This window comes from Saccopteryx bilineata, chromosome 3 (assembly GCF_036850765.1).
Source record: "Saccopteryx bilineata isolate mSacBil1 chromosome 3, mSacBil1_pri_phased_curated, whole genome shotgun sequence".
Taxonomy (NCBI): Eukaryota; Metazoa; Chordata; class Mammalia; order Chiroptera; family Emballonuridae; genus Saccopteryx; species Saccopteryx bilineata.
In genome coordinates, this window is record NC_089492.1 from 293,199,135 (window position 1) to 293,207,742 (window position 8,608).

At 43.6% G+C, this 8,608-nt stretch overlaps 1 long non-coding RNA gene across 1 annotated transcript; it reads left to right on the plus strand.

Annotated features, from left to right (window-relative positions):
- Positions 1-894: 894 nt before the first annotated feature.
- Positions 895-8,248, plus strand: LOC136329249 (uncharacterized). The gene is made up of 3 exons (XR_010730167.1): positions 895-1,595; positions 1,840-2,043; positions 6,050-8,248. It is a non-coding gene; the product is annotated as an uncharacterized lncRNA (long non-coding RNA).
- Positions 8,249-8,608: the final 360 nt, after the last annotated feature.

Sequence of the window (8,608 nt, forward strand, 5' to 3'; positions counted from 1 at the left end):
GCTTCCCCAAAACACCTGGCGGCAGTGCCTTGAGGAAACTTCTCCCAAACCTAAACTGGAGCTCCCTGTGAGGAAATCCCCAAAAGTGGTTTAATGTGATAATCCTGGAGATTATCACCTGTTAGAAGGTGTATGCCAGAAAGGGTACTAAAGCCAAGGGGTCCCAGCTGCAGTTAGTTGCCCAGACTCCAACATTGAATGTGGACAATCTCCACACTGACCACTTTAACCAAGGACAGCTGAGACAAGCACGCTGATGGGGCCCCATTAGGCTGTACCCAGGTACGCCATAGGATCTGTGAGTAATAAACTGCCTGGGTGAGTCTTGTAATTAACTTGTGTGTGGGTCGTGTCTTTCCTCCAGTGGTGATTGGTCTCAGTACCAATAAGTAGAATCCTCATAGCCCCTCAAGAGTGTCTCAAAGAGGCTGCCAGCCCTGCTGTTAAGCAGGAGTGTCCCACTGCACGGGGAAATTGAATCGGGGACGCCTGACCGATGTAAAGCTCGGGCTCTACTGGAGCAGGGGAGCACTTCTCCAGGAAGCCACATCTGTCTGAGGAGGGTGAGGACAAAAAGGGGACACATGCTGAACCTGAAAAGCTCAGGGGAGGCTTGCATGGTGGCCTTACAAACTCAGAGACCTAAAATAACCACAGAGGATGGTCTGAAATGAAAACTTTCTAACTAAAAGTAGTTCATGGTGAGTAGTCATGTCCTAGGGAGGTATTTTTCTCTAACAAAGGTCAAAGGCTTACTTTAATTGAGCCTGTCTGTTGTCTTTTGCATCTACAATAATGTACCTGATAATGGCACCAGAGAAAACGCAGGTCCAAGGTATCTTTTCTTAGGTGAGAAAGAATTCAGGCAAGAGGGTGCAGTGTTGTATGATAGGGGCCTACTGTTGTGTATGGGACCTCAGTATTGTGTATAGAGAGTTGGACATAAAGAGGAACTTTAAACTTGCTTTTAGTAGCTGCTTAGAGTAGAAAGTCCCCAATAGTCTGTACAAGGAAGTTAAGCATTGACCGGAGCTTGCCTGTGGCAGTAGCTTAGAGTGAAAATTTTTACAAGCCCAACTAGTTAGATATCTTGACTTAAATCTTGCCTACAGAAGCAGGATGTAGTTTTATGCTTTAGCCTTGCAGCAATTACAGGAAGAACTGTAATCAGCTTTAGAACAAACAATGCTTTCTACGGAAATGTCAAGAATGTTGTGCATACCTGTTGTAATAGCTATGACTTTGTGGTTTATCCCCTTAAATACTGCTCTCTCCCTAGGCTCAGGGCTGTTAGCTGTTTCTCAGCTAGCAGTCACCGGCTGGCTAATAAAGGCTCTTTAAATTTATTGATATAATCGTTTGGGCTCCGATCAATAATTACTCAACGTTCGGTCTATAACATTTGGAGGTTCCACCGAGATAAGCCAGGCCTTCCTGGCATTTGGGGCAGAACCCAGCGGGACCCCCGCCACCCCACTCCTAGGGGGAGATCTCTGATTAGACGTTCCTCAGCCCCAGGAGACAAAGTAGCAAAAGGTTCCCATCTCAAAGTTCTGCAATTCGACTCTTGGAGCCATTTGAAGCTGTACTTACCGGTAAGATTTGTTTTGGTTTCTGGGCACCCTGTTGGGAGTCTTTGGAAGGCTGGACGCAGCTTTACTTCCCACACTTGATCCCAGACCATGATGGTGGCCGGTGATCTTTGGTTTGGTTTCACTTGTTTTGTGTTCTAGTATTGTCTTTTGTCTGCCTGTAGTTTTGTTTGTGTCTGATCGTCCAGTAATGGGTCAGTCATCGTCATGTTTATTTTGTGCCTCATTAGAGTATTTTAAATTTTAGGCACTGGGTTGAAACACCTGAACCAGGTGGCCTCTCTGGAGAGTTGCTGACCTTATTGGATCTCTAGGAGAGGCGCCCCCTGAAGATGTTCCAGGGTTCCAGTTTTCCTGTGGGTCTCGGACAGCTTCTCAGCAGACACCCTCAACCCTAAAAATCTCACAGTTCAGCAGAGAAATTGGGGAATTCAAATTCTGACCTCTGGAGGTAAGTCAGGGCAATCTTGTTTTGCTGAATTCTAGCTTACTGTCTGTTCTGAAGTTTCTCTCTATTCACCAGAGTAATCTCTTGTGACATTTTCTGGTTCAGCCACCTTTCTCGGACTTGCTAGGTCTCTTTTCTTGGATTCAAGACCTCTAGTTTCAGGGATCTCTGTCTGACTTTTCCCCAGAGGAAACTGCTTTTTCTGTTAGCTCCTATCTCTCTTCTTGTGTGAGGCACTTAGCCTTAAAGAGGCGGTTTCAATTGGAAATTTCTGGCTTAAAACCACAGGGCAAAAGTGGAAGGAAATATGTAAACAAGCCCACAAATTATAAAACTAGCAAAATTCATAGGAAAAAAATTTTTTTCAGAGAGAGAGAGGGATAGACAGGGACAGACAGACAGGAACGGAGAGAGGTGAGAAGCATCAATCATTAGTTTTTCATTGCGCATTGCAACACCTTAGTTGTTCATTGATTGCTTTCTCATATGTGCCTTGACCGCGGGCCTTCAGCAGACCGAGTAACCCCTTGCTGGAGCCAGCAACCTTGGGTCAAGCTGGTGGGCTTTTTGCTCAAACCAGATTAGCTCGCGCTCAATCTGGCAACCTCGGGGTCTTGAACCTGGGTCCTCTGCATCCCAGTCCAACACTCTGTCCACTGCGCCACCGCCTGGTCAGGCTCATAGAAATATTTTATTGCTTAAAGCTAAAAGCTAACTAAAGACCTAAGAGAGTGCTGGAGGAAGTATAGAGTAAAAACTAGTTTCAGATATCCACCTACTGACCCAAAGAAGTTTTACCCATTTGGAAGATATGGGGTAGAAATAGTATTAAGAAGAAAAATAGAAAAAATTAGAACTTTTCTTTAAATTTTTTTTTTAATTTATTCATTTTAGAGAGGAGAGGGAGAGACAGAGAGAGGAGAGACAGAGAGACAGAAGGAGGGGAGGAGCTGGAAGCATCAACTCTCATATGTGCCTTGACCAGGCAAGCCCAGGGTTTCGAACCGGCAACCTCAGCATTTCCAGGTTGATGCTTTCTCCACTGCGCCACCACAGGTCAGGCTAGAACTTTTCTTTAGAAGAGGCGGAGAAAAAAGCCATGTTTGCAAAAAAAAAAAAAAGGAAAGGAAAGAGCAACAGCATGGAGAGTGCTGCCTCCATAGTGTTCAGCGCCTGCGCTACGCTCACTTATGCTCCAAGGAGCGGTGCCAGGTGGCGACTCCTTGCGCAGCTTCCGGCGCCTGCTCCCCTTAGATACCAGGAATCCCAGGCACCCTGACCTTTATATTGACTTGATGGTGTAAAGCACTGTGGGTCAAAAAGAGGGTTAACACCTCTTACGCCAGCTAGATAGATACAAAATAGTGAGTGCATTTTGACCGTTCCTTATTTTTCTCAGTAAATCAATAGTTCATTGAGGTGGTAGTTTACAATGCTCTTTTTATAAATTGTACTAAATTTGTACTAATGATGAGACATTTAAAATTGTATAGTCTGTCAAATACAAAGACTTACTTTTTGTACCAAGGATCCGTTGTTGTAGAAAAAATATTTTCTATGTTAGAAATGTATATATTAGTTCAAGACTCTTTTATTAATTCTTTTTATTTGCTATTTCATAGCCCTGTGATGTTGAAATCTTGTTTTAAATATTAGGGGATATGTAATGATTATTAATGTAATGATTCAGTATTGTTCGATGTTAGGTCACCAAATCCAGAGTGACAAATATTATTATTGATTGGCTTAACAATAGAATTCTCAACATAATAGGTGGAAAGGAGAAAATAGAAAATAGATGACTAATTATGGTAGTCATTTAAGTTTTGTGCCCAGCCTGACCAGGAGGTGGCGCAGTGGATAGAGCATCGGACTGGGATGCGGAAGGACCCAGGTTTGAGACCCCGAGGTCGCCAGCTTGAGTGCAGACTCATCTGGTTTGAGCAAAGCTCACCAGCTTGGACCCAAGGTCGCTGGCTCAAGCAAGGGGTTACTCGGTCTGCTGAAGGCCCACCGTCAAGATTCATATGAGAAAGCAATCAATGAACAACTAAGGTGTTGCAACACACAATGAAAAACTAATGATTGATGCTTCTCATCTCTCTCCATTCCTGTCTGTATGTCCCTGTCTATCCCTCTCTCTGACTCACTCTCTGTCTCTGTAAAAAATAAATAAATAAATAAAAATTAAGTTTTGTGCCCAGATTAAAAGGGCTAAAGAATGTGAACAGAAATCCTGTTTCTCTTGAGCTTTTAGACATTATCTGTCAGGGTGCATAAAATTACAGCATAAATAAGGTATGTTGCCCTGGCTGGTTGGCTCAGTGGTAGAGCGTCGGCCTGGTGTGCAGAAGTCCTGGGTTCGATTCCCGGCCAGGGCACACAGGAGAAGCACCCATCTGCTTCTCCACCCCTCCCCCTCTCCTTCCTCTCTGTCTCTCTCTTCCCCTCCTGCAGCCAGGGCTCCATTGGAGCAAAGTTGGCCCGGGCACTGAGGATGGCTCTGTGGCCTCTGCCTCAGGCACTAGAATGGCGCTGGTTGCAACAGAGCGACGCCCCAGATGAGCAGAGCTGCCCCACTTTGGACAACCAAGACCACCTCAAGAAAATGTTTCTGGTTGCTGGGCCTAAGCGGGACCCTAAAAACCAAGCGAGGAAATTTTGGACACTTTCCACCCATTTCTGTTAGCCAGGATCAGGGAAGATACTAAGAAAAGGAACCATAAAGTTGTCTAAGGTGTCAGAAGTTATTCAGGATCCTCTAAAAAACCCCACAGCTTTCTTAGACTGTCGAAAGCTTACAGAGTCTATGCACCTCTAGACCCATAGGCTCCAGAAGATATTGTACTAAGGCAGTCAACTTAGCCTTTACATAGCATTCAGCTCTAGAAATTAGAAGGAAATGTATTATAAGTTTTTAAAAAGGGAGAAACATCAGCTGCTAAAAAAAAGCTAAGCATTTTGGAAGGGACATTGCTCCTCCCTCAATCACATAACTGTTTGGCCCCTAAGATGGCTGGTTAGCCAAAGACAGGTAAGATCCCTGAGGGCAGGAACAACCTAAGACAGGCACAGTCGAAGAGGGGCCATCAGGAGAAGGCTTAAGAACTAACAAAGGTGGGGCTCAAACCCTCACCCCAACAATACAGGAGCCTGCTCCCTGGAAATAGTGGCCATTGTCCACTGTCCAGAGCACCAAAAGAGGGGGAACTCCCTAGAAACTCAAGAAAAACCAAGCAGCTGATGATACTACCAATAAGGTAGCCCTAAAACCAGTGAGGTTTTTAGGAAATTTTAGTAACTTTACTGGAACCCTTGTTGCCAAAGGTTTTTTTGCAACCAATTAGAAAAAGATTTTGCCAGCAGGAAAGGGACGACTAACAATAAGAAGAAATAATTAGAAAAGCCAGACTTAGAAGCTATTGCAGAAGGCATAATGTCCGAGTGTTTAGTCTGTGCCCAAATAAATACTAAGCAAAGTAAAGAAATTATAAAGAGAAACAAGGAGAGATGAACTTTCCCAGGTGAACATTTAGAAATAGATTTTACTAAAGTATTTGACACCTTTCTAGGATAGGTAGAAACTTTTCCTACTAGAAATGAGTCCACAGTAACAGTTGTTAAGAAATTGCTATATGAAATTATCCCCCAATTTAGTTTGCCCATTAATACTGGGTCTGATGATGAGCCTGCATTTGTATCCAGGATCTCACAGCTAGTAAGAAATGCACTCAATATTAATTGGAAATTACATTGTGCCTACAGGCCCCAAAGTTCAGGGCAGGTAGAATGCATAAATTGAATCTTAAAGGAAACTTTAACCAAATTTGTTTTTGAAACCAGTGAAAAGTAGCCCACCTTACTCCCCTTAGCCTTCTGTAGGGCGAGGTGCACCCCCTACAGGGAAGGATTCATTCCTTTTGAAATAATGTCTGAGAGACCCCCTCCCTTACTACCAAAACCCAGAGAAGTAATAAAAGCTGAATTAAGTAACCACTCCTTCCTTAAGTACTTACAGGGTCTACAGATTACTCAGTAGGCTGTCCAAAAGACTGTCCAAGAGGCGCTTCCAGCAATACCAGGAAATCAGTATACTCCTTCCAGCCTGGGGACTCAGTCTGGGTAAAGAAGTACACTACCCAAGGACTGACTCCCACGTGAACAGCTCCACACACCATGATCCTGACCACTCCCACTGCTGCCAAGGTAGAAGGCATACCCACCTGAATCCACCACAGCCGGTTGAAGCCTGCAGTCCCAGCAGAGACACCTTCGTGGACAGCGGAGACTGACCCCGCCAACCCTTGTAAGTTGACCCTGAGAAGGACAGCATGCCCTTCCACGAACTGGAAGCTGGCTGGTCTACGTACGGGTAATACCTGAAGAAACTCACTGAGGACCTCCTTTTAATTACACTTTGGGGAGGGAGGGAAACTGAGGTCATAAGAAAGCCAGAACAAATTGTCTTAAGGGTTGATGCATGTACTGCTATGAGTCATACAGAAGGGAGACATAAGTCCCTTTGCTAGAAGGAAAGCTACAAGGTAAATGAAAAATATATATGTGCTTATACTTAACCTATAAATACTAGCTACTTAGAGGAAGGACACTGTAAAGCCAGGAGCCGCCATCGTGGCCATTCACATGCAGGTTCGCATTGGATTCGGACAGTCGGTAAAGAAACCATGGAGCCAAAAACTGATGGGCCACAGCCTTTAATCCTACCTTGCACCCGGTGGGCAAGTAAAAATACACACTGGGCTCCAAAACCCAGTCACACTCAGTGCTCACAAAGCTACTGACTTATCCGAGTTTCCTAGAATCAAAGGTTTCTAGCTCACCAGACTTATTCTCCTCAGTTCCCCATCTCCTTCCTTATCCCAAATACAAACTCTACACAAACTGGCATCTCACTCAGCACTCCGCCATCTTGGCTGCTTCTCCTGGCCTCCTCCACGTGGCCTTTCTCTGCTCTCCTCTGCTCTCTCTTCTAACCTCAGGAACCAAGAGCCAAACTCCCGCTCCGTTCCCATTTTATAGTGTAGAAATCCAAACCCTTAATCCAATATACATAATAGGGAAGTCTCTAATACAAAGTCAATTCTCTGAGGCATGATAGGATTGTACCACCTTACACCAAAAAGGGTAGGAAAGGCTTAATCCCAAAACCAAGCCCCAGGCTACAAGGATTCTCCCTGCCTTTAGCCTACCCCAACACACATTAATATCACCTGGGCAACGGCCTCTTTAACAAAGTGAGCATAATACATTTTATCTGCCCAACAGACACCTCCAAAAGGAAGTATACTTTAAAGAAAAATTACTTATTGCCAGCTTGGTTGTCACTAAAGGTTAAGATTTTTAAAATTAAGAGTTCTGACTAGAAAAGAATTGTATAGTTTTGATAATAAAAGTTATAAGGTATAGAAATACTTTTAAAAGAAAAAGGAAGAAAGTAAGTTGTTATGAAAACCAGTTATTTCTGAATAGTTAAGAAAGTTTATAAAAATTAAGGGTTTATGTAAGTTGCAGAAGGTTTATACAGGTGGAAAGAAATTAATCAGTAGCATTTGTTTCTTCAGTAGACTGTACTACTGTTAATGAAAACACCAAGTCTACCTCTTAAGTATGAACAAAAGGCATCACCCTTTCTGTTACATGTTATAGGCTGATGTTCCTACTTACAGGATCTGCAGACCGCTAATCCTAGCCTTAACTTTAGGCCCCTGCCTACTCAACAGCCTCATGCAGCTCATTAAAATGAGTCAAGGATTTGACTCAGGATATAAAACCAGTGGGAATGTGACAGGGGCCTAGTGTTGTGTATGGAACCTCAGTATTGTGTATAGAAAGTTGGACATAAAGAGGAACTTTAAACTTGCTTTTAGTAGCTGCTTAGAGTAGAAAGTCCCCAATAGTCTGTACAAGGAAGTTAAGCATTGACCGGAGCTTGCCTGTGGCAGTAGCTTAGAGTGAAAATTTTTACAAGCCCAACTAGTTAGATTATCTTGACTTAAATCTTGCCTACAGAAGCAGGATGTAGTTTTATGCTTTAGCCTTGCAGCAATTACAGGAAGAACTGTAATCAGCTTTAGAACAAACAATGCTTTCTACTGAAATGTCAAGAATGTTGTGCATACCTATTGTAACAGCTAAGACTTTGTGGTTTATCCCCTTAAATACTGCTCTCTCCCTAAGCTTGGGGCTGTTAGCTGTTAGCTGTTTCTCAGCTAGCAGTCACCAGCTGGCTAATAAATGCTCTTTAAATTTATAATCCGTTTGGGCTCCGATCAATAATTACTCGCGTTCAGTTCATAACATGTTCAAGCAAAGCAAGCAGTTTATTAAGCAAAGCTGTGCACTTGACACAAGGCACAAGTGGGCTACTACTCAGCTTGTCTGAGCACCACTACCTTTTGGGGTCCTAGAAGTCATATACTTTTTAACTTCTAAGGTTCCCTTTGGCTGATACTATGACCAACGTACAGTGTTTCAAGGCCCTTTAGACATCTGGTGATTTTGTTCTAGTAGACTGTATGACTGCAGACCCCCTCCTTCAGTGGGTGAG